This window comes from Eubalaena glacialis, chromosome 3 (assembly GCF_028564815.1).
Source record: "Eubalaena glacialis isolate mEubGla1 chromosome 3, mEubGla1.1.hap2.+ XY, whole genome shotgun sequence".
Lineage (NCBI taxonomy): Eukaryota > Metazoa > Chordata > Mammalia > Artiodactyla > Balaenidae > Eubalaena > Eubalaena glacialis.
Window position 1 is genome coordinate 114486692 of NC_083718.1, and position 11605 is coordinate 114498296.

Genomic DNA, 11605 nt, shown 5'->3' on the forward strand with positions numbered 1-11605 from the left:
TCACTTTAGCATGCTAGTTGGACCTTTCTTTTCAAGAGCCATCAGTGATGACTTTAAAAAATTAAAATGGAAATGCTAGACTTTTTCTGGGAATATCTGATGCCCAAGGAGTATGACCTGAAACACTGACACAAAAGGAATGCTGGTGTCCCCATTTAAAAACAAGTAGCTGCATATGCCTGCCCTGATTAAGGTCAAAGTTCAAAACTGAGAAAAATTAAACACACACTTAAGATGACATCTAACAACCTCAGTCTGCAGGATGGAACTCTAGTGAAATTAAAGGACCACATGCTGCACTCAGCCACATACTCAACTTCCACTGCTGTCTAGAAGCATCATTCTTGGCTTAAACCAGCAAAAAGAGATCTAAAAGCATGCCATTCCTTTGTACTCCCTTTGGGGATAAATTAACTTTGAAAAATTCCCAGAGATGTCTGATTCCTGCAGTACCAGGTAAAGAGGAAAATCCAGGTGTACCCATGAGCAGTAGGGTAGTGGGTATTTTCTCCTTTGGGGCTGGAGAGGGTCAGGGAGAGGGTCCCTTTATTTCTCCTTAAACAGTCATCCCCACATCCTCATGCTCACACAATTTAAAATAGCTCTCCAGACTTCCCATTCTCTTTCATCTAAACCTCATAATTGAGCACAACTGTTTGTAACCCACTTTCCAAAGGGCAAGAATCCGGTATACCAGGATGTAGCAGCTACTGTAGTGCACTAACCCTGGAAATGCAATGGCTTCTAACTCGTTCTCCTGTTGTACCATTTCCATTTGCCTCTGGCAAGCAGGCAAATACTAATCTGTACTGAAGACCTGGAAGGTATGCCAAAGCAATCAACCTCCCTCAAGGCTTTGCCTCTCTGAAATGCCCTCTCTCAGGACTGTGTTACTAGGGGACTTCGCCATAATGTTGCAGATTTGAAAACTGGAGGCTTTGGCATCAGACAGATCTGGTTTCAAATCCTGGTCCTGCCATTTGCCAGCTGTATGATCTTGAGCATTGTTTGTTTCTCAATTACTGTTTTCTTATCTGTATAATGGGCACAAATAAGGTTATTGTGAGGCTTAAGTAAGATAATTCATGTAAAAGCCCCAACATAGTATCTGACATAGACCAAGGACCCTGAAAAAATGTTAGCTATTAGTATTATTAGATATATTTTAAAAGTTTGAAAATATTATCATAAATTTAACATAATTGGCAATAAGATTTCCAATATTATAAGTGAAAATTTATTGGAATCTTAGCTTAATGAATGAGCCTCATATATTAAAAAATCTATTTCTAAAATTTAAAGACTATTTAAAGAGATTTTGATTATGATTTTTAAAAAGGCAAGGATTGAATGACCCTTTAAAAAGACAGCCCTTTTCCACTACAAAAGTAGCCTGAGAAAGCTTCATCCAAAATTTGTCACAGCATCAGTTTTAGGAACTCAGGCTGAGACACCATGCCTCCCCTGCCCCAACGCCACCTTGCATACATGATAGTTAAAAAGTTGAATAAAATAATTCAAAGGTCACTATGCCAAGATAAAACATATTTTAAAATTCAATATGGAAACAGTGAATAAGCATTATAAATTTATACAGCAATGTAAAAACTGAAAAATCTTAACACCAAAATTTTTTAAATATAATTTTCTTTTTTAGAGAAGATAAAAGAAAAGGGTAGAAAGACAGTTATGGAATGAATCATATAGAATAAATTTAGTTAGCACAACTAGGTATTTTATTTTCTTTAATTACCTTTAAAATTAATTAATCTATATCTAACTCCATTTAATGTAGCTGTCATTGACTGGAAATGCATGATTCTCTTACTTTCCATATTTGTTCATTCATTCATTTAACAAGTATTTATTGATACCCACACTAAAGTTGGTTTATGTGGTAAGCTAAAACAGATATAGTGTATTTCATAGTAAAATATTCCTTTGACAAGAGTATCTTCATACATCGGCAAAAAATGTTTATGCTTACATCATTTTTTGGTATTGTGATTCATTATGACCTTTCAAAAGACAGCTTTTAGAGAATGAAGGTGAAGGTTTTTGTATCTGTGACACGAAATTATGTGAGAACAGACTCGAAAGAATTTAACTTGAAGTGATTGCTCTTATAGCATACAAAACAGGCTTTGTCTCATTTTACTTGGCTAAACTTGATAAAGAGGATAAGCAACAGTATTGTCCAGAGGCCAAAAGATCCTAGAGGCAAAAAATTACAGATGGCTTCACAATACAGCCCAAGTTACTGGCATCTAGTAAAGGATGGATTTAGAAATACAGTAAACTTTTGTTTAGCTTGGAATTCAAACAACCAGCATATGCAAATAGTTAAGATGTTTTCCTGTCATATTCTGCACTCTATTTTTATGAAAAAAGACAAATAGGAAATATGCTGTTGTCAGAATTTTGGTTTAAAAACCAGCACCAACATATGCCATAGGGTCAGTATAGGTTTAATGTAATTTCTCACATCTTCCATATAGCTATACTGTAAAAACTGTTCAAGGTCAAATAAATCAAGTTACGCCAGACCGACATTTACTCTGCATTTATTCATACAGGAAACAAGTATGTATTGCTTCCCAGGTGCCAGGTATACAATAGACCTGCAATACAATTCTGTGCAAAGCATTCAGGGAATGTGTGTGGATTAGAACCTTCATTAAGGAAATAGAGAAAAGGTTGGGAAAATAGCTTGGAGCCTGACTCTGAAAGATCTTTGAATATCAGGCTAAAGAATCATGGAAGAATTTTTGAGGCAAGGAGTGATATGATCAAAGAAGTGTTTTAGGAATATTGTACTCATCTGGAAGCAGTTTGCAGGCTCATGTTCACCCTCTTCCCTCTCATGGGACCATTGCTGAAATGGGCAGAGGAGCAGGGAGTGGGGTTCTGAGGGATTAGGACTATAACAGAACCCTTCGTCTGAGATGGCCAGTGGATTTGCTGCACCAAGAGAAGTAAGCTGAGTCACAAATCATAAGGGAAAGTTGAAGTTTAATGTGACAGTGAGTGGTCAAGGGTCACAAAATCACAAAGAGACCAGGAGCAGAAATAAAAGCTAGGGTATGAACCAAAAATTTAAAAATAAAGAGGTGAAAAAGAAGCTCAACATCACTAATTATTAGGGAAATGCAAATCAAAGCCACAATGAGATACCACCTTGCACCTGTCAGAATGGCTATTCTCAAAAAGACAAGAAATAACAAATGTCACATGAGGATCTGGAGAAAAGGGAGCCCTTATGTACTGTGGGAATGTAATTGGTGCAGCCGCTATGGAAAACAGTATGGAGGCTCCTCAAAAAACTAAAAATAGAACTACCATATGATCCAGCAATTCCACTTTTGGGTATTTATCTGAAAAAAATGAAAACACTAATTCAAAAAGACATATGCACCCCATGTTCATTGAAGCATTATTTACAACAGCCAAGACATGGAAGCAACCTAAGTGTCCACTGATGGATGATGAATGGATAAAGAAGATGTGGTATATATACACAATGTAATACTACTTAGCCATAAAAAAGAATGGAATCTTGCCATTTGTGACAACATGATGGACCTTGAGGGCATTATGCGAAGTGAAATAAATCACAAAGAGAAAGACAAATACTGTATGCTTTCACTTATATGTGCAATCTAAAAAAACAAAACAAACAAACAAGCAAAAGAAAACAAAACAACCAAGCTCATAGATAAAAGGAACAGATTGGTGGTTGCCAGAGGGGAGAGGGGTGGGAGGAGGTCAAAAGGTACAAACTTCCAGTTATAAAAAAAATAAGTCATGGGGTTGTAAGGTGTAGCATGGTGACTATAGTTAATAATACTGCATTGCATATTTGAAAGTTGCTAAGAGAGTAAATTGCGGAAGTTACATAAGAAAAAAAATTTGTAACTATGTAGAGTGACAAATGGTAACTAGACTTATTGTGGGAATCATTTCACAGTGTATACAAATATCAAATCATCATGTTGGAACCTGAAACTAATATAATGTTATATGTCAATTATACCTCAATTTTTAAAAAAGTTAAAAACAACGACAACAAAAATAGGTGAAAGTGAATGAAAAAAGTCAGAGATGGAAGAGAAAGGAGGAGGAAAGCTTTGGGGGAAGTGAATGAGAAGGCCTACCTGACTTGAAGGGCCAGGAATGGTGGCAGTGGGAATGGAAAAGAAGGGAAGAATGGGTGAGACATGATGTAGGAGACACCATTCAGGTCTGACGACCCATCTCTTCTCTGAGAACAAAAAAGTGGACCCTCTGTTGCCGTATTTGTATTACTTGAATCTGCCCCTTGTCCATAGCTGACTGGACCAAGGTGGATTACACCTGACCTAAACTGGGCCAATCACATCCTTTCCTGAGAATTTGAAATTTGGATTGAGTCATCTAGTAAGTTTGAAATCTTCCCAAGAGCGAAGATGGTGTAAATTTGGAAGCTATGTTGGCTACATGAATATAAAAGCCGAGGGCAGCTTTGGAACAAAGACAGAGATAGAAGGGGGTGGGGGGTGATTTATAGTAAGATGTATGTATTTGGTCTTCATCCTCATTTCTGGCACAGAGCTCCTAAAACTCTTGGAATTTCCTAAGTGATGTGAGCTATAAATGTGTCTTATGTTATGTTAATGAGGTAATTTTTGGAGCCCACCTAAGGATAAGGGGTGGTTGCCAGGAGAACTAATCTTGTGATTAGAGGGTCAGAACTTTTATTCCCCACCCCTACCCCCCACCTCTGAGGGACTGAATCAATTGCCCATGGCCAATGATTTGGTCAATCATGCCTCTTACATAATGAAGACTCCATAAAAACCCCAAAGGATGGGATTTGGAGAGCTTCCAGGTTGGTGAACACATGGCAATTTGGGGAGCGTAGCACACTTGGAGAGGGCATGGAAGCTCCACGCCCTTTCCCCATATCTTGCCTTGTATATCTCTTCCACCTGGCTGTTCCTGAGTTATATCCCTTCATAATAAATTGATAATCTAGTAAGTAAAATGTTTCTCTGAGTTCCGTGAGCTACTCTAGCAAATTAATTGAACCCAAGAAAGGGGTTGTTGGAACCTCCAATGTATAGCAGGTTAGTCAGAAGCACAAGTGATAACCTGGACTTCTGACTGGTGTCTGAAGGCAGGGGTGGACAGTCCTATGGGACTGAGCCCTTACCCTGTGGAATCTGACACTATCCCCAGGTAGATAGTGTCAGAATTGAGTTGAATTGTAGGACGCTCAGCTGGTGGTGTGGGGAACCATCCCCGTGAACACACACACATTGGAATTGGAGTCAGAATCATTACCAATAAATTCCTTTTGCTGAAGCTAATTCACAATGTGTCTGTTACTTGTATCAGGATCAGTAGAGTCTGGTCCCCAAACTTTCTCTACCATCAGACAAGGCTCTAGCAAGGGTGGAGGCAGTGTGTTGGTTACTTCTTTTCTTTGATGAGATTCCAGAAATTGTGCCTTGAAGGGATGCCAGGATTATAGCTATGACTAAAAACAGGGTTACTAATCCATAGCAGTAGGGGAAGAGGGGGAGAATCAAGATATGGATGGGAAATAAAAAGATATGGAAGGCAGAGAGAGGGCAGACTGAATCTGGTAGAAATACTAAGGAACCTTAGATGGGGTTTTGAAGCACTTTTGTTCTAGCTTATATAGGACTCCTGGGTGCTCTCAGAGTTGTAGGTGATAATGGTGACTAACTGGATATAGGGGACAATGACCTTGAGGTACTTCCAGGTTCTGAGTTAACTTCTGAATTATCTAATAATGATACAAATTTGTTAGTAAGTACTATAAATACTTAAATAATTAAGACTATTGTCATTGCTGAATATATTTTATTATAGTCTAATTTATTGAGCATCTATTAATATGCAAGGCATTGTGTTACATACATTATCCATGTCTGTAATTCTCTAATAATATCCTCTAATAACTCTGCAAGGCAATTGCTGTTGTATTATGTCACCTTATGTATTTGTGGTTGATAGATTAATTGGGAATATTTCAGTAAGTCTGAACTTTTGTGAATGCAGCCAGGGTAGCCTTAACTTTCCATGTGCTTTTTATGAAATAATGCAAACCCAAGAATATACAATAAAACGGAGGTTTTATAGAAACATGTACATTGCCTGTGTGCTACTGTTCTGGGCTCACAAGATGGAACGATCACGGAAAGCACCAAAGTTCAGGCAGTTCTAATCATGCTCACAAATATGAATGGAGGGAAATTCCAAGAACCTGGAAAAAGATCTTATATATTTGCTTTTTAAAAGCAGGACTTGCCTCAGTCTTGCTATGCCTGTGGGGCCTGGTACAGAGAGCTGTGCCAGACATATCTCATCTTTAATTCTTTTCTATCTACTTCCTTTCTAAATAAAGGACATGAGTTATTGCAGCACCAGTCATTTATATTCCAGGAGTGCATTTAGAAAAGAACAGAGCTTTTGTTTTCCTTGTCCATCCTGTGGTCGAGGTACTAATGAGCAGGGAAATAACCTAAAGGCCAGTTGCACTTAAGAGAAGAATAGGGATTTGAGGTGTCTGAATTAGCTTACAGAATTAATGCTCAAGCCCTGAATAATTGCAAGTTCTATGAATGTAAAGGGAGAGAAAATTATATCTAAGGGTTTTTTAAAATTTTTTATTTATTTATTTATTTTTGGCTGCGTTGGGTCTTCGTTGCTGTCTGTGGGCTTTCTCTAGTTGCGGTGAGCGGGGGCTACTCTTTGTTGTGGTGCGTAGGCTTGTCATTGTGGTGGCTTCTCTTGTGGAGCACGGGCCCTAGAGCACGCGGGCTTCAGTAGTTGCAGCGCACGGGCTCAGTAGTTGAGGCACATGGGCTCTAGGGCACGCGGGCTTCAGTAGTTGTGGCACACAGGCTCAGTAGTTGTGGCTCACGTGCTCTAGAGCGCAGGCTCAGTAGTTGTGGTGCACAGGCTTAGTTGCTCCGCAGCATGGGAGATCTTCCCAGACCAGGGATCTAATCCGTGTCCCGTGCATTGGCAGGTGGATTCTTTTTTTTTTTTTAATTTTATTTATTTTATTTATTTATTTTTGACTGCGTTGGGTCTTCGTTGCTGCATGCGGGCTTTCCCTAGTTGTGTCGACGGGCTTCTCATTGCGGTGGCTTCTCTTGTTGTGGAGCACGGGTTCTAGGGGCACAGGCTTCAGTAGTTGTGGTGCATGGGCTCAGTAGCTGTGGCTTGTGGGCCCTAGAGCGCAGGCTCAGTAGTTGTAGCGCACTGGCCTAGCTGCTCTGCAGCATGTGGGATCTTCCCAGACCAGGGCTCGAACCCATGTCCCCTGCATTGGCAGGCAGATTCTTAACTGCTGCGCTACCAGGGAAGCCCGGCAGGTGGATTCTTAACCACTGCGCCACCAGGGAAGTCCCTATCTAAGGTATTTATTAAAGAATTTTAATGCTTTATGAACGCTAAAGGATTTTATGACAGGCATATGGTCTTTTTTAAAATGAAGCCTTCTCAATTTTTTTTCCCTTATGAAATGCTTAAAAGGCAATGAGTATCCTTCCAATGATGAAACTATAACTATGTGGTTTGAAAAGAGTGTGATTATGGGAATTATACAACTTATTCCTAATCATTTCCATAGCAAGATATTCTGAGAATTTTAAAGGGCAAATAGCATATACCATGTGGAAAATGATAAAATATAATAGTAGAAGTGGGAATAATCTTTTAAAAAATATATCAGGAAAAGTTAATTAAAGCTCAATCATTTCAACAGAAATATCTCAGTCCCATACCCTTACTTGAACTTAGTTCTCTTTACTTACAGGGCAATTAATGCCAGTCTCCAGTATTAAATTGCTCTTAGACATTTTTTGAGAGGATCAGGCCATCTAGTGGTAAGGAGACTTATCTATCACATGGGGCAGTGTAAATTCACTGTAGTTTACATTCGATGCTGAATGAGGGTGGGGTAATTTTTAATGGGTCATTTACCTTTTTACAACAAAGAACTGTCACATAAATATCACCTTAGCCCCAGACAGTATTTCATAAAAGCATACTGTTTTTCCTAATGTAGAGAAAGGGAGAAATTCATCACAAATATTGAAAAACAACACAAAGAAAATACCTGATTTGACAGTTGAAATAAAAAATTTTAATAATTGCTTTTATATTTGAGAATCAGTTTCATATAATTGAGTTTCTTTTATCAAACTAAATGTTGGAGAATCCAGGCAGCTGCCTAACAGCTAAGATTTAGTCCTGACAGATTTTAATTTGCATTATGTACTTACATCATCTAAAAATTATAATTCCATTTTATGGCTGAGTAATATTCCATTGTAAGTCAGAAAGAGAAAAATAAATACTGTATGCTGACACATATATATGGAATCTAAAAAAAAAAAAAGGTTCTGAAGAACCTAGGGGCAGGACAGGAATAAAGACACAGATGTGGAGAATGGACTTAAGGACATGGGGAGGGGGAAGGGTAAGCTTGGACGAAGTGAGAGAGTGGCATGGACATATATACACTACCAAATGTAAAATAGATAGCTAGTGGGAAGGAGCCACATAGCACAGGGAGATCAGCTCGGTGCTTTGTGTCCACCTAGAGGGGTGGGATAGCTAGGGTGGGAGAGAGACGCAAGAGGGAGGAGATATGGGGATATATGTGTATGTATAGCTGATTCACTTTGTTATAAAGCAGAAACTAACACACCATTGTAAAGCAATTATACTCCAATAAAGATGTTTAAAAAATATAAATAAATAAAAATTATAATTCCAAATAATCAGGGGCTATTAATTGATTAATTTAGTAAATAGTTCTTATGTTCTGGGGGTCTCTGTGTTGAAGGTAGAAATGTAACCAATTTATCTAGCAGTTTGAACTTACTGGGGAATAAACACGGAGTGGTTTTATTTTTCTCCAATCATTGCTCTCTCAATAGAATCGTAGGCAAATACATAACTTTCTAGTCACCCTCAGTTATTAAACAATCAGTCCGGTCAGTTTAAAACTCTAACGTCATCTTCTTTCCTCCCCAGCCCTGGCTTGATTGTGGCTCAGGGGACAAGGACAGGGAGACAAGAGCTGCTTTTTCATGCTCTCTTCTCCCTCTCCCTCTTCAAGCTCCTTGGGCTTGAGAGCAGGGGAAAAAAAATAAAAGGAAAAGTGCACTAGTCTTTTTACTTAGCTGAGCCCATTACTGAAATGGATGTGCATCACTTCTCTGGTTAATGTTGACTCGACATTTGTGCCCTCTGTGCCAGATGTCTGACTGCTGTTTCTGGTGGGGGCATTTGTGGGATTCTTCAGAGGAACCACTTCCTTGACACCCTCAAGGATGGTTTACCCCATTGATTGCCTCTTGCTACTGGTGTCATGTCAACCAGCAGAATTCCCATCTAGCCGGGGCACTAGTACGATGGTTAAAGCCCTCCTACTCTCCTGATATTACCCATGGGGAATTCATGCATTCTTCCTATGCCTATTCCCTAAAACCCCTTCTCTATAGCCCATTCCAATTGCTTTTCCCTGCTTAGGTAGATACAGGACAATCAAAAGGACCACTGCCTAGGAATCTGCCCACTTGGAGAATGAGATTCCAGTCTCATTGTTTCATGAGCACCCCAGTCTCTATAAGTTATAGAATTAATAAGTTAATAACTCTTTAATTTTTGTGTGCTCCATTCATGACTTGGGGGTGGGGTATGCTCTGAGAGAGTTTCTAGGTCCCAGCACAGGAAGGAGGAACCCAGATGGAGTCTGGAAGAATCTCTGAGTTAAGGAGATAGAGCTGAAAGTATAGGGAGACCAACACAGCTAGAGCTTACAGGAAGGAGAATCACAGGGACGAGAGATATCAGAGAAAAACTCCATAGATCTGCAGAGGGTCCTCTCAAGTATTCAGCTGAGTACTGATAAGCATGATCATGAAAGTAAAGAATCTCACCTTTGGCCAGGAAACATGTGCCTTTGCTTGGGAAGAACCACCCGCATGGGTTAGAAGTAACAGGGCTAGAAATAATGCCCATTCCCCACCAGTCAGACAGGAAAACCTCCAAGTTTATGGGGCACTAGGTACAGTATACAAATGCTACTTGCTGCAATAGTGGGTAATAATTAGCTCTAGACTGGGCACTGTTCTGCTTCTGTTTAACAATCTTATAAGCAAGACACAAAGGGACCAAATTGTTTCCAAGTAACTTAACAAAGCCCAACAATGTTTATAGACATACAAAAATAACTAGGACCCAATAAGTTAAAATTCACAATGCACCCAATCAAAAATTACCAGCTATACAGAGAAACAGGAAAATATAACCTGTCATGAGGAGAAAATTAATCAATTGAAACTGACCCAGAACTGACACACGGTTAGAATTAGCAAAGACATTAAAAAATAGTTATAATTGTATTTCATATCATCAAAAAGTTAGAGACATTGACAATGTAAAAAGAACCCAAGTCTAACTTCTAGAGATGAAACAATATGTGAGGTAAAAATATACTAGATAGAATTAACAACAGATTAGATATGCCGAAGAAAAAGTTAGTGAACTCAAAAATATTAATAGAAATAAACTAAAATGAAACAAAGAGAAAAGAGAATTTAAAAAAGAAACAGAGACAGTCAGGCTGTTTAATATACAGGTAACTGAAGTCCCTGAAGGAGAGGAGAGAGAAAGAGAGAGACAGAGACAGAGAGACAGAGAGAGAGAGAGGTAGAGAGAGGGAGGGAGGGAGAGAGAAGAGAGAGGAATGGAAAAAATATTTGAAGAAATTGTAGCCAAAAATTTTTCCAAATTTGATAAAAAGTATGAACACACAGAGCCAGGAAGCTCAACGAAACCAAAGCAGAAGAACATAAAGAAAATTACACAAAAGAATGTCATATTCAAACTGCTCAACCCCAATGATGAAGAGAAAAATCATAAAAGTTGCCAAAGGGGGGAAAACAAAAGGACGTGTTATGATGTACAAAGGAACAAAGATAAAGATGACAGCAGATTTCTCACTGGGAGCAATGCAAGTGAGAAGATGTTGGTGCAACATCTTTAAAGTACTGACGGGAAAAAACTGTCAAACAATTCTATAAGCAATGCAAATATCTTTGAAAGGCAAAATAAATACTTTTTCGGACATACAAAAGATGAAAGAATTCATCATCAGCAGACCTTCACTGCAAGAAATGCCAAAGGAAGTCCTTCAGGCAGAAGGAAAATGACACCAGATGGGAAATATGGGCCTGCACAAAATAATGAAGAGCAGCAGAAATGTTATCTACACAGGAAAATACAGGCATGCATCGGAGATATTGTAGGTTCAGTTCCAGACCACCACAATAAAGCAAATAATGCAATAAAGCTAGTCACATGAATTTTTTGGTTTCCCAGTACATATAAAAGTTACGTTAACACTATACTGTAGTCTATTAAGTGTATAATAGCATTATGTCTAAAAAATGTATACACCTTAATAAAAAAATACTTTATTGCTAAAAATGCTAACCATCATCTGAGCTTTCAGTAAGTCATAATCTTTTTGCTGGTGGAGGGTCTTGCCTCCATGTTGATGGCTGCTGACTGATCA